Source organism: Chrysemys picta, chromosome 2 (genome assembly GCF_011386835.1).
Source record: "Chrysemys picta bellii isolate R12L10 chromosome 2, ASM1138683v2, whole genome shotgun sequence".
Lineage (NCBI taxonomy): Eukaryota > Metazoa > Chordata > Testudines > Emydidae > Chrysemys > Chrysemys picta.
In genome coordinates this window covers 138917261-138944822 of record NC_088792.1, presented here as the reverse complement: position 1 = coordinate 138944822, position 27562 = coordinate 138917261, and the positions used below count along the sequence as shown (strand labels likewise).

Genomic DNA, 27562 nt, shown 5'->3' with positions numbered 1-27562 from the left:
GGGTGCTGAGGTGTTAAGCCTATGTAAACCCTCAGAATATGAGGCTAAGGCGCAAAGGAGAAAGGATCTGCTGGTACTGACTACTGCAGTTCATATGCCTGCATGCACCCACGAACACCATCTAAGAATTAAAATCTTTGATGGTCCAACCCATCCCCGGAAGGACCTGCCATCCACTATGACCACGGACCCACTGGATCCATTGGTTCCAACTACCGGAACACCACGTACTCCATGACAAACTGAAGCCTACCCTGAATATGGTTATCCAAGGGATCATTGATACCCAGTGCCCTGGGGTGCCCCCTCAACTGGTTGACCCTTCATTATCAGCCCTATTCTGGTCCATGGGATCCCTAAATTAGACACCCCAGGTCAGTCTGAGTCCCATTGACCTTCTCCTACATATCAGTCAGCTGTTGGAGTATAAGAGAGAGGAAATTGAGCTGAATCTGCAGGTACTGATGATGGTGAATGAGTGTTTCATCATCCTCATGTGAGGAAAGAATTGTCCCATCATTGCCATCCCCATCCCCGACTGATGACCACAATCATTGTTGAGCTCCTTCAGAGAATGGCAAGTAAGTGCCAAATTTCATTCAAGGAGGTCCAAGATACTCAGCAGCAGATTCATCCCCCCACCCCCGAAAAGGGCTGAGAGACAATATTTTGTAGCAGCAAAAGGAGCAGGGTTTCTCTTCACATGTCCAAGTCCCTTTTAAAACAAGCAGCCACTAGAAATGTAGGCTACAGCATCACAAAACAACGCTTGTGGACAAGGGCTCTAAATGACTTGACCATCTAGGGAGGAAGGTATTTTCTTCTACCAGTCTTCAGTTTCTAATTGCTAACTATCAGTCCTTGTTAGCAAAATAAGATTTCAACAATTACTCAGAGTTTAGACTTAAGGGACAAACTCCCTCAGGAGGATGGCACCCAATTTATAGCCCTCATTGAGGAAGATAAACTGGTAGCCAAAACATCTTTTCAAACTGCAGTGGAAGTTGCTGAAACCACATCTAGAGGGACAGGCATAGGAATAGTTCAGAGGCATGGATGTTGGCTGCACTCCTTGGGGTTCCCCAGGGAGGTTCAGAATACCATGGAGGGCTTGCCCTTTGAGTCTAATCTCTCTTAATAAGACTCATCAGTCTCTAAATTCATTGAAAGACTCTAGGACAACTCTCAGAACCCTGGGCATTTACACCCCAAAGAGAGAACATCATAAGCAGGAGTAAAATCCAAGACCGCCTTCTCAGCCATTCTACCACTAGCACCCATTCAAACCACCATGCAAATCTTGGTACAAAAACCTTGATATATTGCTCCCAGGGCCGGCTTTAAGCTGATTCGGCCAATTCCCCGGAATGGGGCCCCGCGTCTAAGAGAGGCCCCGCAATGTCCAGGGCTGGGGGAAAAAAAAAAAAAAAGCCGCGTCCTGCTTCTCCTCCTCCCTCCAGCACTTGCGCTGCCATACAGCTGATCAGCGCAAGCCTGGGAGGGAGGGGTGAGGAGGAGGAATGTGGCGTGCTTGGGGAAGACGCGGGGCCAGGGCGGGGATTTGGGGAGGGGTCCAATGGGGCAAGGCTGGGGGCGGGGCCAGGGAGGGGTTTGGGGAGGGATCCAATGGGCCAGGGAGGGTGCGGGGCTGGGGGCAGGACCAGGAGGGGATATGGGGAGGGATCCAATGGGGCAGGGAGGGGGCGGGGCTGGGGCGGGGGGGGTGCGAGACAATTTGCGTCCCTGCGTGGGGTCCCGCACCTGCTAAAGCCGGCCCTGGTTGCTCCCTCTACCGTAACTCCAACTACTCAACCCCATCTACCATCGAGGGATTACTTTTGACGGGACAATTGAAGACCACCTACCCCTACTGATGCCATCCACTACTTCCCCCCGAAATATTTGGTGGCTGTCTTGCCCTTTTCACACAAAATTGGAGAGCAATCACAACCAATAAGAGGGTACTGGAAATCATTCCCTTTGGCTACTCTATAGAGTTTTTCTCCCCTCACACACCCAAATCTTCTTCCTGGGGCTCTCTTTAGGGACCACTCTCACAAGGAGATTCTCCGTCAGGATGCAGGTTCACTTCTCCAACAAGGGGCCATAGAACAAGCACCAGGGGAAAGAGTTCTACATCCTTTATTTCATAGTTCCCAAGGAAAACAGAGGATGGAGATCATTCTCAGCCTTTGGTGATTAAATGATTTTATTCAGAAATCAAAATTCTGAATGGTTATGTTGGCATCAGTAATCCCCTTCCAAAGGAGAAAATGTGGTTCATGGCAAGTGGACATTCATCTGTCTCACAGAAGGTTCCTCCGATTTCTGGCAGGACAAGAACACTACCAGTTCAGAGGACTCTCATGTGTACGGCAACAGTATCCAGGGTCTTCAGGAAGGTCTTCTCAGTGGTGACATCTCAATGAGACATCATAGCTGAACAATCTTTCCATATCTAGACAATTGGCTCCTAACAGGTCACTTCAGTCAGAAGGTTCAGTGAGCAATTCTGTGCTTGCTGCATCTTCCGTCAGTCTTGGGAATCTGTGTCAACAAAGAAAGTCCACTTTGACTCCCACAAGGACTAGGTACTTTATTGGCTAAACTCTAGATTTGATCTCACAAGGTCCTACCTTACTATGGAAAGTTTTCAAGACATGAACATCTCTATAAGACAAGTCACTCTCAAGTCAAAGAGTCACTGTCAAGGTCTGCCTATCCATACTGGGCCAAATGGCCTTGTGTATTTATTCACCATTCACCAGACTAGATCTATTTTGCCTACAGGCCTGGCTCTGGTCTGTGTACTCATCAAACAGAGACCACATAAACACCAGAGTAACAATTCCCGCCAAGGTCATAGTTTCTCTTGCCAGGTGGATGAACCTGGAACAGGTGTGCATGGGAGTACTTTCATTATACCCACACTCGATGTGACCATTGTCCTAGACTCGCTGCCTGTGGAAATCACCTGGACAACTACACTGCGCAAGGCACTTGGACTTTTTGGGAGGCCAGGATACATAACAATCTACTGGAGCTGAAAGCAGTCCTAGCATGCAATGCATTCCTCCCACTTATTTGGTACTGTATGCAGACAGTGTCAGACAACATGACAACTATATTTTACCCAAACAAACAAGGTTTGGCAAAAGCCCTCCCTTTCTGTTTAGAAGCAGTCAACTTATGGAACTGGTGCATCAGAAACCACATAACACTTTCAACTACATACCTACCAGGTGCACAGAATTCTGTAACAGACAATCTCATCAGGCACTTCTCCACAGTTCAAGAGTGGGAAGAACACAATTCAATCCTGAACAAGATCTTCATACAATGGAGAGCACCATTCTGGGACCTGTTTGCATCCCAAACTAACAAGAAGTTCACCCTATACAGCCCCAGAGCAGTTCTGAGTCTCAGTTCCAGGGACATGGCCCTTCTGTTATCCTGGACAGACCACCTGAGATATGCCATCCCTCTGCTACCAGAAATTTTGCAAAAGATTCGCTACAACAAATACTCCTGGGGGAATTTTGCGCTACTGCATGCGCACATAATTGTTGAGCCCCGCAGATTTTTAATTTTTTGCGCAGAAAAAAGCTTCTAGACAAAATAGAGGATTGGGCCAAAAGAAATCTGATGAGGTACAACAAGGACAAGTGCAGAGTCCTGCACTTAGGACGGAAGAATCCCATGCACTGCTACAGACTAGGGACCAAATGGCTAGGCAGCAGTTCTGTAGAAAAGGACCTAGGGGTTACAGTGGACGAGAAGCTGGATATGAGTCAACAGTGTGCCCTTGTTGCCAACAGGCTAACGGCATTTTGGGCTGTATAAGTAGGGACATTGCCAGCAGATACGGGGAAGTGATCATTCCCCCTCTATTCCACATTGGTGAGGCCTCATCTGGAGTATTGTGTCCAGTTTTGGGCCCTACACTGCAAGAAGGATGTGGAAACATTGGAAAGAGTCCAGCGGAGAGCAACAAAAATGATTAGGGGACTGGAGCACATGACTTATGAGGAGAGGCTGAGGGAACTAGGATTGTTTAGTCTGCAGAAGAGAAGAATGAGGGGGGATTTGATAGCTGCTTTCAACTACCTGAAAGGGTGTTCCAAAGAGAATGGATCAAGGCTGTTCTCAGTGGTAACAGATGACAGAACAAGGAGTAATGGTCTCAAGTTGCAGTGGGGGAGGTTTAGGTTGGATATTAGGAAAAACTTTTTCACTAGGAGGGTGGTGAAGCACTGGAATGGGTTACCTAGGGAGGTGGTGGAATCTCCTTCCATAGAGGTTTTTAAGGTCAGGCTTGACAAAGCCCTGGCTGGGATGATTTAGTTGGGGATTGGTCCTGCTTTCAGTAGGGGGTTGGACTAGATGACCTCCTGAGGTCCCTTCCAACCCTGATATTCTGTGATTCTGCTGAAATGCTGCTGAAGTTCTGCCTTTTGCTCACCAGAGGGGCGGGCACTGTGGCGACAGAACAAAGCAGCAGCTCCTGGCCAGCTAAGGAGGAGAGAGCCTGACTTCTTCACAGTGCCTGTCAAGCCAGGTCAGGAGACAGGAGCTATGGAGAGACAGACAGCGTGGCATGCTGGGGGAGTCAGACAGGGACTCATAATGGCTAGTGTGGGAGGACAGACTGGGGCAGGGGCTGAATGTGCCTCCACTCCCATGGCCACAGGGGGGAGGGAGGTGCAGGGCCACATGGTGATGGGGAAGGGGATGCAGAGCTACATAGGAACAGGGGGTGGCTGGTTGGGGACACAGAGACAGATGGGGATGGGGTGGGGGTATAGAGCCACGTAGAGGGAGGGGGTACAGGGCCACATGGGGATGGGGGGGGAGGGGGTGTCTGAGTGGGGGTGGAGGGGCACATGTGGATGAGGGGGTGCAAGGACACATAGGGGTGCAGGATGACATGGGGACAGGGGCAGATGTGCCTGACTGAATGGGAGAGGCTAGGGGTCAGCCAGGATCTGCATGGGGGAAGCTCCCTAACAATCCCTCCCTGCACCCCCCCAAAAAACCTGTTCCATACTTTTCCCACCCATACCCAACAACACTCCAAGTTCACAACCCAGGCTCTTTCCCAGCAATTTACTTTCCACTCCCTCAGCTCCCCTGTTATCCCTGACTCCGCCAAGCCTTTGTACTGCTTCTGAGGGGTGTGGGAAATACGATTCTGTATTGTAGTTTAAATGATTTATTACTCAGAGTTCTGTATTAATATGCCTAGTAAGGAATGTATTTGTTAAAAAACATTTCCTGAATCTTTTTTGTTGTCTGTTATTACAGACATACTTGCTGACAGGTGTTTTGAAATAAATGACCAAGAATAATTGAAACTGGTGTGGTTATATTGTTATTTTGACAAAATATGCAGAATTTTAAAATATTATGCACAGAATTTTAAATTTTTTGTTGCAGATTTTTTTTTTTTTTTTTACGCAGAATTCCCCCAGGAGTTAACAAAGTCCAGGTCATTCTCATAGCACCCAACTGGCCCAGTCAATTCTGTTTTTCAGACCTTCTGTGAATATCAACCTGTCCTCCCATCTGCATCCTACTCTTCCCAGATCTATAACTCAGGAGAATGGCAAGACCAGGCATCCCAACACAGGCCCCCGTTCACCTCATAACCTGGTATTTGGATGGACATCAGATCTAGAATGCTTATGCTTGAAGTCTATTCTCAGTCAAAGAAGGAAAGTTATCTGGATAAATGGAAGCATTTCTTTACCAGGGCTCAATGTAATCAGTTATCTCCGAAATCTGGAGCTAACCCTGTGATTTTAGACTGTCTCCTGGCCCTGAAAACTTCAGGACTCTCCATTAGCTCACTGGGGGGGTCTGTGTACCAGAAATCAGTGCCTTCCATCCTTTGGTAGAAGGCCATTCTATTTTTAGTCACATGTCACAAATAGATTCCTAAAAGGTCTAGTTAGGATTGCTGGCCACATGTTCCATGTCCCACCTTTCCATGAAGGTTGTCTTTTTAGTTCCCCTCACTTCAGCCAGAAGGGTGAGTGAACTGGGAGCACTCGTGATTGACTCCCCCCTGCCCCCATTTACCATATTTCATAAGGAGAAGGTTTCTCTTCACCTTCACCCCAAATGCATCCCTAAGGTAATTTCTGAGTTTCACAGAAATCAACCTAGTCACTTACATGGTTCCAGTGAGGAAAGGAGACTTCACTTTCTGGATGGCAGATGAGCTTTGATGTTCTACCTGCAAAGAACGAAACCGATATAGAAAATCATCTTGGTTATTTGTCGCTATATCTGAGTGATCACAAGGGCATTATCTACTCAGACACTTTAGTGGATCTCTAGCTGCATCATTCTTTGCTCTCAATTAGCACGTATTCCTCCCCTGGATGGAGTGTGGTCCATTCCACCAAGGCACAAGCAACCTCAGCAGCATATCTTCAAGAGGTACCTATACTGGAAATCTGTAAGGTGGTTACCTGGAGCTCTATCCATACAGTCACGAAACATTATGCATTAGTTCAGCCTCTTTTGCAGATGCAGCTGTTGGGACAGCAGCATTATAGATCTCTATACCAACTGCATCTTCACATTTCCCCTCCTGTTTGAATACTGCTTACCAATTGCATATGTGTGGAATACAGAGACCAGCTCTCGAAGAAGAAATGGAGGTTACTTACGTATAACCGGAGATTGTTTGAGATGTGCCCTCCTTCCCTTCTGCTTTGAATCCTTATGATTCACAGTAAGAGCAGAACTAGAGAGGTGTCAGTCTGCATTGCCTCTTATATCTTCAGTTCAGACCACAAGGAGGGCAACTGCTCTTGAATGGACTAATGGACACTGCTTGCTTGCGAAATCTGCAATCGCACGTGCATGTTGTACATGTGTACCCTCATGTGGACTACAGATAAGGACCACACATCTTGAAGAACCTACAGTTACAGGTACATATTTAGTCTTCTCTTGTCAGAGAGCCTTACATTAGTAGTTAAAATGGAATCGTAGCTAGAATAAGAGTTCCAAAATTACTAATCATTGGATGTCTGTACTTGACCTTATTGGGGGTGGAAAATAAACTTGAATTACGAGAGTTCCACAATAGTAATTAAGCGTGCTTCTCTGAATGTTTATTCTGTTGCACACACAAAGTTTTCAACATTGGCTGTTTGTTACTTTTTCATCCTGTACTCTTACTGCTTGCCATTTTAATACTTGAACAACTGGTAGAGAGAATTTATAATCCTTCAGTCATTTGGCTTGTCTTCTTAGAGGGTATTTATAAACTATATTGTTCAGAGAGTTCCGTAGTGTCACTTACAACACAGAGTATTTTTAGTATTAAAGAAAAAATGACACTGTTTGCTTAAGTGGTTTTTCTAGATCATAATGCAAGTGACAATTTAATGAGAAATGTTCATAGAACCTTACTCATTCCACAAATGAAATATGCTAAAACTTTCCATAGATCTATTTTCTAGTAAGCAAGAAAGAGTACATTAAAAGTAAATGACACCAGTTATGTCAAACTCATTTTATAGCATTTTTAAAAAGTATAAGTCCAGATCCTTTCTGACAGAAAATTTGTTTTGTGGCATGTGGGGCTATAGAGGAAATATCCATGGGGAGATTTCCTTGAAAACATGGGTGGATTAGGGAAAGGTAGTCTCCCTACAGAAAAGACTACACGGTTCAACCTAAAACCTTGCCATGCTATGTGACATATATTTGCATGGAGCATTTATCTCCTATTTTTCAGGGATCATTCACCACAGCCACTGCCAGTCACAAGTATCAGTCCTTTTACTCAAAGCTGGTGAGCAGTTACAAGAATATGCATGTGGTCCTGTATAGAGATGGTGTAATAAAGCAGTTGTTCCTAAGATTTGATCCGTTACTCAGAATCTGAATGTCTGATAATACTTCAGATGCCTTGCTGTGCTTTCTGGTGCTAAAACATGGGCATAGAACCTCCAGTTACCTTGCTGCTGCCCTAGCATCATCACCCCTTTCCATGTTATATTTTGTTTCAGAAAGCTAATCATTTTAAACACTTTCCCAGTATCCCCTTTGCTTTAATAAAAAAAAGGGCTTGTAAATTCTGTAAAGCAAAACATTCAGCTATAGGCAATGTACTGTAGATACAGCAATGAAAATAAATATTTTCAATTAAGAAAGCTGTTTTCCTGAAATCTGTGACTTGAGAAAATATTTTCAGCACTCATAATAAACCAAAGTTACATGATAATGAGCTAATTACTATTAATTGTTTCTAACTTCAGTTTGTAAATCACATTGCAAATTTCAGAAAGGAGAAATTCAGAATTTTAAAAGAAAAAAGAATGCTGGCTTCAGTTAGTTTGAGAATTTCAGGAATGTGTATCACATTTCTGTTATAGTGAATGAAATAGACACCCAGAAACAATTACTAAAATACTTTTTGTTGCTCCTAAATAAAAATGATGTTAAAGCTCAGTGCCTGTAGAGTGGGGGCAGAGAGAGAGGAGATGATAATGTGTGAGAGTGAACTTAAAAAGTGGTAGGTTTTGACCTTTACTTGTATCCTGGTTCGCTAAATACAAGTATTAGATTACAAAACGCAATATGGAAATTATTTACAGAGGGCACAAGAACCTACAGTGACAGCTTTTTTTTCCTCTGGGTGTCATGTGCAAACGTCCGGGTTCTGATGACACTTGAGGGTGTGCTTACCAGCACAGCATCTGATTAGTCACTTAACTTAGCAAGGAATGTCCTGGCACATACCTTATCAAAGCATGTGAATATATTAGCAGAATAACATGTTTATTTCTTACTAAGCATTTCAACACACAGTCTAATGAAACAACTTTGTTTTTGAACGGTGTATAGAATACTAAATGTTATGATACTTTATTTGAGTTGGTCTTCCCTATGAACAGATATCCAATGTGTTTATCTATTGAAATATATTTTACTCTCCTTAAACTGATTCTCTAGCGGGTTTAGTCAGTACATGGACAATGTTCAAAAGTGTAATGTCTGTCAGACTTTAACTATTTCTCATTCTTACAGTGAAAAAGATTGAAGCTAATATAGTCAACTTTTTTTTCATGCTTAGTAGTATTGCTTTTGTTTTATTTATTATTTCTTGAGACGAGGTGACCAAAAGTATCCTTGAGATCAGTCCATTACAAAGTTTCATGGTGATTAATATTTAACATAGGGAGAAAAAGGATTTTACAGAATAAAATTCCTCCTTAGTCCACCCAGATACAACCGCCACTCATTTAAACTGTGTCATGTGACATAACTCTGTCCCCAACCAGGAATGAAGTTTAGTCTAATAAAAACAATTATATCCTTTTAAAACTTGAAGCTTTCTTTCACTGCATAGTCTCTGGTAGTACATGTGAAATACTTCACTGAATTCAGCTGTCAGCACTCTGGTCATTGTTTTCTGTACTGTCAGAATTATGCTTAAGAAAAATTCTTTATGAATGTTCAAGAAATCCATTTATTTCTGTAACATCCAAACAGGCTAACTGGGATAAAATACACATTAAAATAATTCTTGGGATTTCCTTGTCCTTTAAGGCACACAACAAGAAAGGCATTTTCAACAAACTCAATAAAATTTTAACTGTCATGGAATCATAGAAATGTAGGGCTGAAAGGGACTTTCAGAGGTCATCAAGCCCATCCCTCTGAGGCAGGACCAAGTAAACTTAAATCATCCCTGAAGGGTGTTTGTCCAGCCTGTTGTTAGAAACCTCCAATGATGGGGATTCCACAACCTCCGTTGTAAGCCTATTCCAGAGTTTAACTCCATTATAGTTTTTCCTAATATCTAAGCTAAATCTCCCTTGCTTCAGATTAAGCTCCTTACTTTTTGTCAGGGCTGATTAATCTTTTGTGGGCCCGGCACCAAACATATTGTTGGCCCTTATGGGAGCATGGCACAGGGAGGTCGGTCCCCGGAGCGAGGGGCCGGCCAGGGACAATGGGGCATGGCATGGTGGGGGCGGACCTGCTCCATCCAATGCTAGGGCACTGTTTACAAACCAGCAGTCGCCAGACATGCACTGGCCCACCCGGCCCTTTGCCGCCAGTGTGCCCCTTACCTTTGGGGGCGGACCATGCTGCGCCACACAGTAACCCCCCCAGCATCCTCCAGACCCGCTATGCCCAGCACCCCTACACACACACATGCAGAGTGCCCTGCACACCACCACTCCTGCGCAGTGCCCCTCCTCAGCCCCGCCACAACTGCCCAGCGCCCCACACAAAACCCCCACTCTGTAGTGCTCCAATACACACACATCTCTCCAACTGCCAGTGTCCTTCCCCACAGCCCCACCACCACAACTATACAGCGCCTCACACAGACCCTCCTACTGCCTAGCATCCCAAAACACTTCTGACCTCCTCACAGCCCAGAATCCCCCCCACAGACCCACTCCCCCATGCCTTACCAAGCCAGAGCAGCAGGGATCCCCTCTCCCAGGACACTGGACAGCTGAAGCTTGGGAGCACAGAGCATCCCCATCCCCCGGGGCCCCATCCAGCCCTACCTGCCTGGCGCTGATGGTGCCCACAGCGGAGGAGGCATTTCCTTGCATGAGTAGGGAGGAGGCAACTGCCAACTTCCCCAGCCTGCCGCTTCCGCAGAGCGGCATGGAGAGGTGGGCCCCGCCCCCAGGGAACCCAAAGTGGACAGTCACTGGCCTGGAGAGGCAGCAGCTGAGGGCTCCTCTCTGCCAGTGCCTGCCTGCTGGTGATGGGGGCAGAGAGGAGCCCTCAGCCAGCTGCCGGCTGAAAAGAACAAGCAGTAGGGGGTGGGGAGGAGCTGGCGGGCGCGGCCGGGGCAGACGGAAGCTCTGGGCTGGCGAAGAGGTGTGAATGGTGCGGGGGGAGGAGCTGGGGGATGGAGAGGAGCCAGCTGCTCTGGGTGCAGTGCAAGTGGAGTGGGTCGGGCCAGGACCCCTTTTGAGCGTGGGCCCGGCACCATGGTGCCACTGGCGTCATTGTAAACCCGGTACTGCATTAAAATCAAGATATATTATGTCTGCTGCATTCCCCCTAGCCCGGGACAGGCAAACTTTTTGGCCTGAAGGCCACATCAGGTTTCTGAAATCGTATGGAGGGCCAGTTAGGGGAGGCTGTGCCTCCCCAAACAGCTAGGCGTGGCCTGGCCCCTGCCCCCTATCCGACCCTCCCCCCTCCACTTCTCACCCCCTGACGGCCCCATCCAACCTCCCCTGTTCCCTGACTGCCCCTGGACCCCCCACCCCTGACTGTCCCCTGCCCCCCCCATCCAACCCCTCTCATTTCTGATGCCCCCCCCCCCCCCCGGGACCCGTGCCCCATCCAACCACCCGTTCTCCCTGACCGCCCCCGGACCTCCTGCCCCAACTGCCCCCCACGGCCCCATCCAATCCCCCTTCTTTTTCCTGACTGCCCCCCGTTCCCTGCCCTCTGACTGCCCTGACCCCATCTACATCTCCACCCCCTGACCACCACCCTGAACTCCCCTGCCCTCTATCCAATCCCCCCTTCTCCCTGCCCCTTTACTGCACTGCCTGGAGCACCAGTGGCTGGCAGCGCTACAGCCGCACCACCCAGAGCACCAGGACAGGCACCCGCGCCGCCCAGCTGGAGCCAGCCACACCACCGCGCAGCACAGAGCACTAGGTCAGGCTGCGGGCACTGCAGCTGCACTGCCCGGCAAGAGCTCTCAGTCCCGCTGACCAGAGCATTGCACCGGTGGCGCAGTGAGCTGAGGCTGCGGGGGAAGGGGAACAGCAGGGGAGGGGCCGGGGACTAGCCTCCCATGCAAGGTGCTTAGGGGTCAGGCAGGAGTCCCGTGGGCCCGATGTGGCCCGCGGGCAATAGTTTGCCCACCTCTGCCCTAGCCAGTAGTCCAGTAACTGTGTCAAAGAAGGAAATTAGGTTGGTTTAGCATGATTTGTTCTTGACTAATCCATACTTGCTATTCCTTATAATCCTGTTTTCCTGTACGTGCTTACAAATTGTTTAATAATTTGTTCCAGTATCTTTCCAAATATCCAAATTAAACTGACTGGACTATAGTTCCCTAGGTCCTCTTTATTCCCTGTTTTAAAGATAGGTATTATGTTTTCCCTTCTCCAGTCTATCGGGACTCACCCGTCTTCCAGGAGTTCTCGAAGATAATTGCTAACAGTTCCAAGATTGCTTCAGCAGGTTCCTTAAGTACCCTCAGATGAATTTCATTAGACCCTACTGACTTGAATACATCAAACTTATCTAAATATTCTTTAACCTATTCTTTCCCTATTGTGGCTTGGGTTCCTTTCCTTTTGTTGTTAATATTAATTGGGTTGAGTATCTGGTCACAATTAACCTTTGTAGTGAAGACTAAAACAAAATAGGCATTAAACACCGCAGCCGCCTTTATATCCTCAAATATTACTTCTCCTTTCCCACTAAGTAGCAGATTTACACTTTCCTTCATCATTGTCTTGCTCCTAATGTAGTCAAAGAACTTCTTCTTATTGCCTTTTATGTCCCTTGCTAGGTCTAACTCATTTTGTGCCTTAGCCTTTCTGATTTTGTCTCTACATGCCTACACTCCTCTTTTGTACCCCGCCTTAGCAATTTGTCCATGTTACCACTTTTTGTAGGATTTCTTTTTGATTTTCAGGCCATTAAAGAGCTCCTAATGGAGCCATATTGGCTTCTTACTCCTCTTGCTATCTTTCTTTCACATTGGGATAGTTTCCTTTAATGTTGTCTCCTTGAGAAACTGCCATCTCTCCTGAACTGTTTTCCTTAGATTTTTTTATTGCCATAGGACCTTACCTACCAGTTCTCTGAGTTTGTTAGTTAGCTTTTTTTGAAGTCCATTGTCCTAATTCTGCTGCTCTTGCTCCTTTCCTTCTTTAGAATCATGAAATCTATCATTTTGTGATCACTTTTATCCAAATTGCCTTCCACCTTCAGATTTGCTTCCAATTCCTCCCTATTGGCCAGAGTCAAGTCTAAAATGGCTGTTCCCTCCCCCCTCTCATTACTTCCTCCACTTTTGGAAACAAAAAGTTGTCCCCAATAAATTTCAATACGTTTTTGGAAATTGTGTTTTGCTGTATTATTTTTTCCAACAAATGTCTAGATAGTTAAAGTCCTGTACTACTAGCAGGGCTTGTGATTTGGTTATTTCTATTATTTGTACTAGAAATGCCTCATCCACCTCCTCTTCCTCAATTCATGGTCTGTAGTTGCTCCTTTCCCTCATGCAGGGCCAGCTTTAGCAGGTGCGGGGCCCCAGGCCGGAATGCGAATTGTCTCGTGCCCCCCCCCGCCCCGACTCCACCCCCTCCCTGCCCCATTGGATCCCTCCCCAAATCCCCATCCCGCCCCCTCACTGCCCCCATTGGATCCCTCCCCAAATCCCCGCCCTGGCCCCGCCTCTTCCCCAAGCACACTGCATTCCTCCTCCTCACCCCTTCCCTCCCAGGCTTGCGCTGATCAGCTGTATGGCGGCGCAAGCGCTGGAGGGAGGGGGAGAATCAGGACGTGGCTTTTTTTCCCACTCCGCCGGCAGCCCCGGACTTTGCAGGGCCCCTCTTAGGCACGGGGCCCCATTCCGGGGAATCAGCCGAATCGGCTTAAAGCCGGCCCTGCCCTCATGTCCCCCCTGTTTTTTTCCCTTTCATCTTTACCTAGAGATTTCAGCTGGTCTGTCTCTCACCACTCCTGGATCTCAGAACAACTGTACAAAATTTTGACCATGTGATGTATAAAGCAAGTTTATTTCTGCATTATCTTTTTATTTTATGCATTGTAAAGTCCTGGAAAGGCGCACAGAGTAGCTGTTGCCTAAATTCAAACTGAGCACCCGCTATTACCATGGACTTCCAGGGGAGGTGCAGGTGCTCAATGCCGCACAGGATTTGGCCTTTAAACAGCAAGGCCACAGGTTACAATTTAATATGCTACATCAGTAATGGGTGTAAGAGTGTTGTCTGTCTGCACTTGGAAACTACTGGACTTCAGGGGCATTTTTAAGTGAAGTCACTTTTAAACACAGTTTTGTCTTTTAAATAAGACAGAATTTTAAGCTGCATCCTCCGGTGTTTCCTTTGAACACTGGCCTAAGACAGATAAATGTAAGGAAAATGTCACCATTGTTGGTTGCAAAAGCACCAACTGAGCCCGACCAATTGCAACACAGGTTTCTTAAAATCTCATGCTGTGGCTGTACAGGAATGGAAGAAGAGATTCCTTGCTTCCACCAGAGTGTCTGGAATCTCATCAGCAGACCACTTTCACATGGTTGACTGCTTGGTTATTAGTCTTTATTTTTGGTAGCAGTGGCAAGTGTTTCCTACTATGAGAAGTTTTTAGCTAACTTTCCAGATGGGATCATTCAAATTTGGATTAATCTGGCAGCTGTAGGTGCAGTTACTAGAGAGGACAAATACAGGAGCTTTTCTGCTTGCATTTCAAATATATCACCCAAAGCAGTTCTGGAGGCTCCTCAGAAAATATTTACTGAACAATTACACTCAGTATGCTGTTTGCTTACTTAGTAATTTTTTTGTTTTTTTCCATTGTACAAAGATTCTTTGTGCCAACGATATGCAAGTGTCCTGAGAAACAGAGCTAAATATGTCTACATAAAGAAACTTCTTAGGCCAAGATTCTGGGTTTTGTCACTTATCTGAAAAAAGCAATGGTTATCATGGTGACAAAATATCTCACCTTTTATCAAATATATGCATGAAACTATTTGTAAAATTAATGCTTTGTGGTTCACATATTCAATACTCCAAATGTAAAATGTACAAGTGAAATATCTTCCCTTAATGCAAAACTGACAGACCTCTTTAGAGGTGTTATGAAAAATGATAAAGGAAAGAAGGGTAGTATTGTGATGGATATTAGTACTGTGACTTTTCAAATTGTAAGATGATCTTGGCTGGTGTGTTCTAAATAATTTTATAAAAAATCTTGGATTAAACTAAGAGAAACGAAGGAAAGATGGGAGTCTCATGGCAGTATGGGAGCAAAATTAAAGTAACGGAAGTTAGAATGGGAGCTCGTGTTATAAAATAAAACTATAACTTAGCCAAAAAGTGAGTAAGACATGTTTATAATACATATTTTACTGATTACTATTTCTGTGCTTAAAAACAAAACACATAAATAATTATACTGATTTTGAAAATGACCCAATTCACTATTGTCTCTGGCACTTACCTTCAGCACATTCTTTTAACAAGGGAGCCTTGTAAGTTTTTTTTAACCAAAGCCATTTGAAACCCTGTTTAAACATAAAAATATAAATACAACTCACCATGCTGTCTAAGTTGCATTATATGAAAAAGCATTTTTGGTTGGTGTGATGACACCTTTAGGAGACATGGTCGCAGGTATTACAGGTCCCATTTTACTTCACAAAGTCAAAGGCCCAAGCCTGGAGAGAAGTACATTTACGTCTTTTAAACTTTTAAAAAAAAATAATGATAAATGTACTTCATTTACTGACCAATACATTTTTTTTAAAAAAATCACAGAATCATACTCTGTTTTCTCATAGACTATGTAATTCGTAATCTCCAAAATCCGGTTCAGGGAACATAAACTTTACGTGCACATCAAGCATCATTTATAAACTCTGTTCTTTGATTCAAGGAAAATACAAATTCTGTAGAAGTACAAGTGGAGTTTTTATGATCTCCAAGTCTGATTCAGGGAACTCAGATGCTTTGTGAACACAGTAGGTCAAGCTTGTAAAATGTGGTTACCAACTATAGCTCATATGGAAAAATTTTCACAGCTTATTTTGGAGGGTTGAACCTACACAGTGCCTTTATTTTGTTTGGAAAGTTTCTAAATCAGAACAGAAAACTTGAAAAAGGCACAAAGAGAGAGAGAGAGAGAGAGAGAGAGAGAGTGTGTCTGTGTGTGTTTAAAAAAGATTCCAAATAGGTCTTCTGACAGGAAACTTGGACAGCGTTAGATCTAGCTCTGTGCTAAAGTAACACAGGCTTTTGATGCATTGAATTAAAGTTTGTCAAATCAGCCCTTCATATCATTTGCTTTTTGTGCATTTCATATAAGGGCATAATATTGTATGAGAAGATGAACCGCCTGAGCAGAGTGGCTTCAGTAAGTCATAGCAATTCAATATTTATCCTAACATTGAAAAGAATCAAGCAGCTAATTAAAGCTTGATTTCTTAGTGCCATTTTTTAAGAAAGACTTTCTTTTTATCTGAGGCAGATAGAACCAAATTACTCTGGTTTTATTCCTAGCAGTTGCAGAGGTGGGGACTATTCCCTTTTAAATCTTGTGGGGGGAGGGATAGCTCAGTGGTTTGAGCATTGGCCTGCTAAACCCAGGGTTCTGAGTTCAATCCTTGAGGGGGCCACTTGGGGATCTGGGGCAAAATCAGTACTTGGTCCTGCTAGTGAAGGCAGGGGGCTGGACTTGATGATCTTTCAAGGTCCCTTCCAGTTCTAGGAGACAGGATATCTCCATTAATTTCATTTCAATTTCATTTCATTATCCCACTGTGTTCTTAAGTTAAACGGTCACTATCTCTAGCTTAGTTAGACCACAGCATGTACCCCACAGTACCTTAAATTCTGAATAAGTCTTCCCAAGTTCTTCTGGTGTCCAAATAAACATGATCTAACATTGTCATGTTAGCACTGCATGTTATTTTATATGATCACTTGGGCAAATGTAATGTTAAACATATACATCGGGATAGACTGCAATGAGAAATGACAAACTAACTTAACTAGTCAAGGAAGTACAGGCATTGAAATAGAATCACATTTGTGACAACTTAGGGGAGGAATGCTTCTGGTGCCATGGATAAATACACAGTTTAGAAACTATCAAAGTGGAGTTCATGTGGGACATAAACATAATTTTCATTAAAAGATCTCAAACTCTTTAAAGATCAGTAAATGTTATTCTCATTTTACCTTAAGTTAGACTAAGATAGAAAATTTTTGCAACTTGCTCACTGTCAGATGGTAAACCAGTGGCATAGTTGACAATGGAATCTAATTGTCTGTCTTACTTCCATCGTGTAAGCATTAAACCAGAATGTTTTTCTTAAGGACAACTTAAAGCAAACTGTTATCTTACAAATACCAAGCAGCTGGTATATTAACATGCTGATGCTTTTTCAAGCACTTCAGGTTATCGGTCCAGAGTTAGACCTTGACTTTGATCCTGTGGCATGTTAGACACTTTCTTTCATCTGGAATTTCCCCGGTTGCACCTAAAATAAGTTAAATATCCAATCAGGAAGCTGGACCTCCCTCCCGCCCCACTTGCTCCAAACACTAGCAGCGCTGAGCCATGTTCGTTTGTCTTGGCAAACTGGCGTGTTTATGATCTGAGTTAAACACAGGCATTAGTACTGTCTAGCTGCATATCTCTTATTTACCTTAGAAATTCTGCATGATTGAATGATTCCTCACTACCTGAGCTGGCTTACATATAGCATTGTCTTCTAGTGGCCTCCAGTATCCTCAATGGGTAAACTGCTGTTTGCCTCTCATGCAGGAATATACCAGGTTTGATAGTTGTATTGGAATATACAATGTGCCAACAGTAGCTTGAACACTTTTTTCAGGTCTGTATAATAACTTCTCATGCAATTTGTCTAGACACTTGAAATATTTTAAGGTTATCAAACTTTCCGTCTCTAAACTAGTGAGCCTTTGAGCAATGTTACTTGTTACCTCAAGCTAATTTCAAGGATGTAGTACAGGATTCATGAGTCACATCTTTGAAGTGTATACGCTGTTGCCTTAACAAAAGACCGCATATATGTTACATGTTTATCTATTGCAGAGATTGGCAACCTTTGGCACGCAGCCGCCGTGCTGAAGGTTGCCGATCCCTGATCTATTGGTTTGGAATTTTCCTGCTCTATAATAGGAGTGCCCATCTTTCAAAAATATACACATAAATAGGCCAATCAGTTACCGCAAGATAAAATCAAATAAGCCAGTAACAGCATCAATATGACAAAGTAATTTTCCACGAGCGTCTCACACGACTACTTCCCTCTATCCATCACCCATCTTTTTTACAGATGAGGGAGAAAGCTAATCAACTCGGGCAGTTACGGATCGACGGGTAAAGCGCATTCCAAAATCTCAAATTCCCTGCTTGCTGAGTGAAATACCCTCTTACTGCCTTAATCAGGTAGGGAATGTGAGAAGCCCAGAGTGCATGCTGGAAGGATGGGGGCTGTGACTTCCCACTCCCCCTTTGGTCTTTTGCTTAGCTTTTGGCTGGAGCAGGAGGTGATGGGGCCAGTGAATTGGCTTCCAGGTGTCCCTTCACTGCCTATTTAAGCTAGCCTAGGCTTTTCAAATGCCTCTTGCCCTCCAGTTAGCTGCCCTGCCCTCCTTCCCCTTTGTTGTAGCTTAGGAGCAGTCCCTTTTATGTTGCTAGGAGTCTGACTGATTGCCTGTTTTCTAGGGCTCAAGAAGGAATTTTTCCCTTTGAGGCCACATTGGCAAGTAGTTCAGTGGGTTTTTTTATCTATCTTCCTCACAACCTCCTGGATGTACAGTTAATTGAAAACAATAGGTTATTGAAAGGTTTATATAATGAAGGTAGGACTACTGACTCATCACAACTTCTGGCCTGTGCCCAATGCATGTAAAGGCTAAAAGCACCAGCTCCCAGAGGTCAATGGGACTCAGGATTTTGCTGTAGGACCTTACACTTATATAAGGGGAGAGCCCCAACATTTTTGCAGATTGAGGTCTCTTCACCACCAGTTTTGTGGCCTCTACTCCCCTCCCACACCCCTTACACAGGGATGGGGAGAGAGAGGTTTTATAATTAACCTGAGTCTGTGGGGTAGGTCAGGGAGTGTCTACCCCAAGTTATTGTTTTGTTTGTGAGGTTGGAGCCCTGGAACCTATTAAAATGCCTGGTATGTAAGAGTGAGGAGTGGGCATTATAGTGCCAATCCCAGTGTATAATTAATAAAGTTGCAACCTGCTGATTAAACCCATCCCATGTGTCTGTCATTTATTCGCCTGCCTGGCCCGGTCAGTGATTTATAATTCATGTACTGTATATACTCGTTCATTAGCCCGTTCGTTTATAAGCCAACCCCCCAAAATGGATAGGTAAAAATAGCAAAAACTGTATGACCCTTTCATAAGCCGACCCTATATTTCAGGGGTTGGAAAACTTTGGCTCCCGGCCCATCAGGGTGAGCCGCTGGCAGGTTGGGATGTTTTGTTTACTTTGAGCATCTCCGGGCATGGAGCCCCTCAGCTCCCTGTGGCCGCGGTTCGCTGTTTCCAGCCAATGGGAACTGCAGGAAGTGGCCATTTCCTGCAGTTCCCATTGGCTGGGAACGGCGAACCGCGGCCACAGGGAGCTGAGGGGCTCCGTGCCTGCAGACACTCCAGGTAAACAAAACTACAATGTATTAGATCAAGGATCAGCAACCTTTGGCAAGTGGCCCGCCAGGGTAAGCACCCTGGCGGGCCGGGCCAGTTTGTTTATCTGCCGCATCCGCAGGTTCGGCCAATCGCGGCTCCCACTGGCCGCGGTTCGCCACACCAGGCCAATGGGGGCGGCAGGAAGCGGCGCGGGCCGAGGGATGTGCTGGCCGCCGCTTCCTGACGCCCCCATTGGCCTGGAGCGGCGAACCGCAGCCAATGGGAGCCGTGATCGGCCGAACCTGTGGATGCGGTAGGTAAACAAACTGGCCCGGCCCGCCAGGGTGCTTACCCTGGTGGGCCGCATGCCAAAGGTTGCTGATCCCTGTATTAGATATTCAATATAATGATTCCATAGAGTTTAAAATCATCAAATTTTAGTGTAGACCTGTTTATAAGCCGACCCCTGCTCTTTGATGCATCATTTTTTTACCAATAATATTCGGCTTATGAACGAGTATATACGGTAATTAGCCTGAGTTGCAGATAATGGTGGGTAAAGTGGTATATATGTACAGTTTATAGACTTCAGGATATATAGAAAATGGGCTTTGTGAGAAAAAAGCTCTTACAGTTTCACACAACAGGAAATAATGTCTTGAAAATATGAATGGCACTGAATTCCTTTGACCAGTTGCTAAATTAATTTCTCAATGTCATTCAAGGTGATTCTTCCCCCTCTCCCTCTCCTCCCTCCCCCCCCCCATTTGTTTCCAATGCCAACAAAGTCCCAGGGCAATTGAGTTTTTCACCCTTAATGGTAAGGACTCCTGGCACTCCATCTAGATCCTCTCACACTTTGTCACATACATTCGCCATGATCTATGATATTTGTATCTGAGGAAGATGTGCTCCTTTGACACATCTAGGAATGTGATTGTTTGCTTTTTACTCTCTGAAGTGTTTTCTGACTCTCATATTCTTTCTACAGCTTATATGCAAAAACCAGAGTGGAAAAAATTCTTGTGCTCTGTGTTTCACAAAAATGGGCTAGCATGGGTGCCTCATGGTGAGACACTAACTACACATAAAGACAATCCATGGCTTACAAATCAGGTGTTGGTGTCTATTGACAGCCATGCCTCCACCGTGTTCCATTTTTGTGTTTCCTTAACAAAAACGTGACTTGTGTGCTTTGCTCGGAGGACTAAATATTTGTTGCATGTGTTTTAACTCTGTTTTCTGTGAATGTTTTAATATTGCATATATGATTTTTGCCATCCAACCTGAATGCATCTTTTCTAAATGTTTAGCTCGTTTTTTAAACCAGTTTTAAAAATGAGGTTATTTCCTCCAGGTATGGAGAAGGAACACAACTTGTAGAATTCCATTTGGAGATGAGAATTTTTCATTACAGCTTATTTTGGCTGGCTCTCTAAAGAGTTTCATGAACTGTTGTATAGAATGTTTTTCATTTGCTATTATGCAAAATATTCTGCTTTCAGAGAATTAAGCAAAAGTGCACTGGTCTAACTGCTAGACAAGGATGCTTCTATCTGATTATTCCTCTAGCTATATATAAACAGATTTTTTTGGTATACAATTTTTTATGTCAAATTTTAAATGTAATAAAGTAAAAAAAGACAACCTTTAAAACTGGTTTATGAAAAAACAGTAATTGTGTATACTCAAACCCAATGGACGCATTTGTAAGTGTGAATATATTGTGATAGATCCAGGCCAGTTGGGTACAGCAGAATAGCAGAAGGCAGATATACTGGCCACTGGATTAACAGTTTTCTGTTCCCTGACTGACCAGAGCAGGGGCTGCTCCAGGCTAATGAGAACATCTGACTCCAATTAACCTGCAAAGAGTCAGGTGAGGCCATTAAGCTAATGTGACCACCAGACTCTAATTAAGGCCCCTCTGATACTATAAAAAGGGCTCACTCCAGTCAGGCAGAGGAGAGTCAGGGAGCCAGAGGAGAGGAAGTGCGGCTGAAGGGCTGGTTAATGAAGACACCCTCAAGTTATTGATAAGGGAGCCCTAAGGTAAGGGTGAAGAAGGGAGAAGCAGGAGAGCTGTGGGGAAGTAGCCCAGGGAAATGTAGCAACTCTGGCAGTGAAAGGTTGGCTGCCAACAGCTGCTATCATTAGGGTCCCTGGGCCGGAACCCGGAGTAGAGGGTGGGTCCGGGTTCCCCCCAACCCACCACTACAGGAACACCTCCTGGGAGGGGAAGTCAGGCCCCTGTCAGGACAGGAGGCTAAACTGTTCTAAAACAAGCACTAGGGACAACAAAGACTGTGGGAATTCTCTCACCAACCTCCTTGCTGGCTTATGATGAAAAGGGCTCAGTAGACTGTAACCCTGGCCCTAGAGAGAGAAGGGCTACGGGGAGGGTCACAGAGAGCCACTGAGGCTAGCATATACCGCCTAGAAGCACAGGACCCACGGGGACAAGGTCAGAGCTCTGCCACAATATAAACAAAAGTCTGTGTATTTATATTAAATGTATAAAAGTATATTTTGTGTATGTACAAGGGGTCTGCCCTCACATAATTTGTTGGATCAGGGCCTTAGCTAATGGCACAATACTTACGTAAATCACATTGGCGGGGACATGTCAGAAATTCTGTACATACAGTATAGACTGTTATATCCTTGGGGGCAACAGTTTTAGGAAGAAATCACTGGAGACACAGAGAGCTGTAAACCTTGTAGCAGCCATTTATTTCCACACTCAGGACTAACCAACAGCCAGCCAAAGCTGGCTGAGCTATCCCCTAATAATCTAACTCAGTTGCCATAGCAACACAAGGTTCTATTACCACGACAACCAAATACATAACATATCCCTCCCCCCTTAATAAGAATGTCCCCTAAATAAAACGAACACTAAACTAGAGAAGGCGGGTAGACTGCCTCCATTCCCGGCTAAACCCCGGGGATTATTTTGCCCCGTAGCCGAGGAGGAGGTCTTCTGTCTCTAGGTGGATTATAGCGGACTTCTGGTGGTGTTGCACCCGAAAGTGTCTTGGGCGCGGGCCTGACGATGGGCTCAGGGTTCGTAGGGCGAATGGGTGAGGATGGGGTATCAGCTTGTGCTGGGCAGAGGGGTATCTCTGCCACTGACAATAATGGAGGGGAAAAGTCAGGAACAGGTGACTCTCGATTCGGTGTCTCCCCGGAGGTGGTAAAGTCAGGCAACTCAACTGAAGATGTGTCCTGAGGACTGCTATGACCTGGCAGCAACTGATCTACATGTCACCGCCAGGTGAGATCCTCTGCAGTCCGGACTGTGTAGGAAACAGGTCCCGTTTGAGCGATGACAGTGGCAGGGACCCATTTAGCTCCAGAAGTATAATTCCAAGCCAAAACCGGCTGTCCTGGGCTAAAGGTGCGGTCTTTTGCTCTGGGTGCAGGCCTGATGACTTGATCTTGCTGCTGACGTTGCACAATTTGTCGGGGTTCAGAAGGTTTCAGCAGATCAAAGCAAGTGTGCAGCTGTCGTCCCATCATTAGAAAGGCCGGGGATGCCTTGGTCGTAGCATGAGGTGTGTTTCTGTAGGATAGTAAGAAGGTGTCCAGACGCTTTTGAATGGATAATTGTCCCCTTGCCGATTTCAAAGCTTGTTCCATTGTCTGCACAAATCTTTCAGCTAATTCATTGGTGGATGGATGATATGGTGCTGAAGTGATGTGGTGTATCCCATTTGCCTTCATGAACTTTTGAAACTCCTGAGAGACAAACTGCGGTCCGTTATCACTCACAAGTTGTTCTGGCAGACCGAAATGACTAAAGAGTCCTCGTAGTTTTTGGATAGTACTCTGTGCAGTAGTGGACTGCATTATAGAGACTTCCAGCCATTTAGAATGGGCATCTACCACCACCAAGAACATGCTTCCTTCAAGGGGGCCAGCGAAGTCAATGTGAATACATTGCCACGGGTTTTCAGGCCAGTCCCATGGATGTAGGGGTGCCCACTGGGGTGCATTCCTCACACCCTGACATGACATACAAGCTCTTGCCTTCTTCTCAATAGCAATGTCCAATCCAGGCCACCAAAAATAGCTTCGTGCAATTTCCTTCATGTGCACAGTGACTGGAATGGAGCTGTTCTAACATCTGCGATCTCAGTGGTGGTGGGATAATGACACGTCTCCCCTACAACAAACAACCAGATTGGATTGATAAGTCCGTTCTCCTGGACATGTAGGTAACAAGGTAGGATGAGACCAGAGTTCGGCGAGATGTTCCATGCATCACCAGGTCCATAACTGGACAATACTGGATCAACTCGAGTTGCCTTCTTTACCTGAGTAGCGGTGATGGGTGTATTCTCTACCGTTCAAAGTAAAAGATTTCTTTCTGGGCACTATCTCGACGGTTGACTGGCAAAGGCAGCCTTGAGAGACCATCCGCATTGCCGTGCAGAGTGGATTTCCGATATTTGATTTCATATGTGTGCGCGGAAAGCAACAGTGCCCACCATTGCATACGACTAGTGGCTAATGGAGGAATGCCGGTGTGGGGTCCAAAAATTGAAATCAGGGGTCGATGGTCTGTGAGAAGAGTAAATTGCCGTCCGAACAGATACTGATGAAACTTCCGAATTCCGAAAACGATTCCCAATGCCTCACGTTCGATTTGGGCATAGTTAGTTTCTGCTTTGCTTAGAGTGCGTGAAGCAAAAGCAATAGGTCCTTCTTCTCCCGAAGGCATAATGTGTGACACGACTGCTCCCACTCCGTAAGGTGACGCATCGCAGGCCAACTGTAGGGGTAAGGATGGATCAAAGTGCGTCAGAACTTCAGACTTTAGCAATGCATCCTTAGCTTTGTTAAATGCAACCTCACAGGCTTCAGTCCACTTCCAGGCCTTGTTCTGCCCAAGGAGTTCGTGAAGTGGTTTTAGCAGTGTGGCTAACTGTGAGATGAACTTGCCATAATAGTTCAATAGTCCTAGAAACAAGCGAAGCTGGCTAACATTTCGAGGAGGGGGAGCCTCCACAATAGCCTTAACTTTGGCAGGGGCCTTACGAAAACCTGTAGCATCAATGATGTGTCCCAAATATTCAACAGAGGGATGGAAGAATTCACACTTGTCTTTGCAGACTCGCAGTCCGTACTCTTCCAGTCTTTGTAGGGTAGCCTCTAAATTCTTTAGGTGATCCTCCTCATTCCTTCCCATGACCAGGATGTCATCCAGATATCACTGGACTCCTGGCAAGCCATACAAGATCTGGTCCATAACCCTCTGGAACAGGGCGGGAGCAGATGTTATTCCGAAGGGTAGGCAACAGTATCGATAAAGTCCCTTATGCGTCACAATAGTCAACAGCTCTTGGGATTTTTCATCAACGTGCATCTGTAAATACACTTGACTCAGATCAATCTTACTGAACGTTTGTCCCCCAGCCAGGCCTGCGAAGAAGTCATCAATGCGGGGAAGCAGGTATTGCTCTGCACACAACACTGGGTTGACAGTGACTTTAAAATCACCGCGAATCCGGAGGGAGCCATCTTTCTTTCCTATTGGAACAATAGGAGTTGCCCATGGGCTATGGGTAACTGGTATTAGGACTTCATTTGTGACCAGGAGCTTCAGGTCCGCTTCAACCTTCAGCCTGCTGGCATATGGCACAGTTCTGGCTTTCAGATATTTTGGTTGACTGTCAGGTTTAATGTTCAATGTCACAGTGATTTCCCTTCATACTTCCCAGATCCTCTCCAAAAACAGCAGCATGTCTCCTTAGTACAGTGGTCAGACCGGTTTCTTCTTTAATCACTCGGTGCACTTGTGCCCAATTCAGCTGGATCTTCCTAAGCCAAGACCTACCCATTAAGGCTGGGTAATTACCTCTCACCACAAACAGTGGCAATTTAGCAGCCTGTCCATTGCGCTCCACCTTAACATCAGTAGTGCCCAACATGGGCACAGCTTCTCCCGTATATGTCTTCAGCACTGTTTTTGTTGCTTTAAGCGGAAGATGCTGTAGCTTTTCTTTATACACAGTCTCTGAGACCAGGCACACATAATGTGTCCCTTTTTGCCACAGTGTCGACACACCAGGTCCTTAGACCAGCATTCTGATGTAGGGTGACCCGGCTTACCACAGCGGTAACATTCCTGACTCTCCACAGTTTTGTGGGTAGGTTCTTGTGACACCTTATGCACCCTAGGGGATGCACCGATGGATTGTGCCTCCTTTGTAGCCAGTTCCATGGAGACAGCAATATCAATGGCCTTCTGTAAGGTAAGCTGAGCCTCTGTCAATAGGTGCGTCCGTATAGCTTCACTGTGCAGGCCATACGCTAACCTGTCACGTAGGGCATCATTTAACATCTCCTGAAATTCACAGTGTTCTGCAAGCTTTCTCAAAGTTGCTATAAATTGTACAACTGTTTCATCATCTTTCTGGTCTCTTTTGTGGAACCTATATCTTTCAGCAATTACCAGTGGTTTTGTAGAAAAACGGGACCCCAGAATTTCCACAATGTCACTGTAAGATTTAGTCTCTGGCTTAACAGGGTGCAGTAAGCTGCCCTACAACAGTTAAGAATATTGGCACCTTCTTCTCTTCTGTAATGTCATTTGCAATAACAAAAAGCTCAAAACGCTCAGTATATACATACCATTGCACTATAGTCTCCTCAAAAGGTTCCAGAGTCCCTGTAAGTGTAGCCATGATTTTAGTTTCAGTTTGCACAGTCAGTACAAACAAGCCAATTCTCACCCCCTTCCAGCGGCAAACAGGGTTGGTTGGTTTGGTTTCTTTGTACCTTAACTTCTGCTTCCTTCTGTTTCTGGGGCAGCACAGATATCCCATCCTCGTCGCCACGTTGTTATATCCTTGGGGGCAACAGTTTTAGGAAGAAATCACTGGAGACACAGAGAGCTGTAAACCTTGTAGCAGCCATTTATTTCCACACTCAGGACTAACCAACAGCCAGCCAAAGCTGGCTGGGCTATCCCCTAATCAGGGCCGGCTCCAGGCACCAGCTTACCAAGCAGGTGCTTGGGGCGGCCCCTCCGGAGAGGGGCGGCACGTGCGGCAATTCGGAGCGAAGGACCTTCCCCCGAATTGCCGCCGCAGATCGCGATCGCGGCTTTTTGTTGTTGTTTGTTTGTCTGTTTGTTTTGTTTGTTTGTTTTTTGTTTGGCTGCTTGGGGCGGCCAAAACCCTGGAGCCGGCCCTGCCCCTAATAATCTAACTCAGTTGCCATAGCAACACAAGGTTCTGTTACCATGACAACCAAATACACAGCATAGACTGTGGGAAGATTTTCAAAGTTAGGCACATACAGTCTTGCCCATACATTTTTAAGTCAGTGGGGTGCCACACAGAACAGCTTAAAGGGTTAGAATGTAAATTATACATACAGCGTATATCCTTCAGTAAGTTTGCAGTGTTAAACAGAAGTTGCTGTAATAGACTCTTCTGATGTAAACAGTATGAACTTGCATATTTTATGTTGTACTATATATATATATGAACATTGTTTGGAAAATATATATGCTTCCCTGTATGAAAAGGGAGGGTAATAATGTTCATGGAATATTGGGTTGCATTTATCTTTAGTTGATGTATTTTCTTTTACTAAAAAATAGACATATCCAGTTAATTTAAAAAAGGGAACGTACATTTATATTTAGACTTGGTTTCAAATTATGAGAAATCCTAACTTCTGACATTAATGCTATAAGGAGCTATTATGCAGCTTTGAAAGTTGAAAGGACTGTTCTTAAAGTAGTAAAAGTTTGTGAAATATCATTTTATTGGAAAAGTGTGTTTGTTCTATATTCATAAAACCTTTTTATCTTTACTGTTGTATTAGGGAAAGATTAAAGATTATGTCCAGGTTATTACTTCAGTAAACAAATACAAAATATTTTACTTTGCAGCGTTTGCTGTCATTATTCCTGCTGCTGAAGTCAAGCATGAGTCATCATTAGGCTCTTTTGAAAGTAACCCCAAAATAGTCCATATCTATAGAACAATAAGGTTTAAATTTGCAATTCTCTTTATGAGAACAGTATGATTTAAATTGGGTTTAGCAGAGCAGTTACTATACCATATGATTGTGCCTTAAATCAGGTTAGGTTTTATTATATCTTTAAACATACAAAGCTGTGTATATGACTTTTTTCATTCACCCAA

At 44.9% G+C, this 27562-nt stretch overlaps 1 protein-coding gene and 1 long non-coding RNA gene across 20 annotated transcripts in view; one reads left to right on the top strand and one right to left on the bottom strand.

Annotated features, from left to right (window-relative positions):
• RETREG1 (reticulophagy regulator 1) overlaps window positions 1–27562 on the top strand; it is a 132497-nt gene that overhangs the window by 45972 nt on the left and 58963 nt on the right. The window lies entirely within an intron of this gene.
• The window catches only part of LOC122174656 (uncharacterized), a 46144-nt gene continuing 20709 nt past the window's right edge, over window positions 2128–27562 (bottom strand). For 8 of the 17 annotated variants that reach the window (XR_010598554.1, XR_010598551.1, XR_010598555.1 and 5 more), the window contains 5 exons: window positions 26037–26253; window positions 16603–16739; window positions 15317–15436; window positions 6177–6932; window positions 2128–2547 (listed from right to left, as the gene is read on the bottom strand). This is a non-coding gene — a long non-coding RNA (uncharacterized LOC122174656). Of the gene's footprint in view, window positions 2548–6176; window positions 6933–15219; window positions 15284–15316; window positions 15467–16602; window positions 16740–26036; window positions 26254–27562 lie in introns of all 17 variants that reach the window. The other 9 variants (XR_010598546.1, XR_010598544.1, XR_010598541.1 and 6 more) reach the window with 9 other exon arrangements.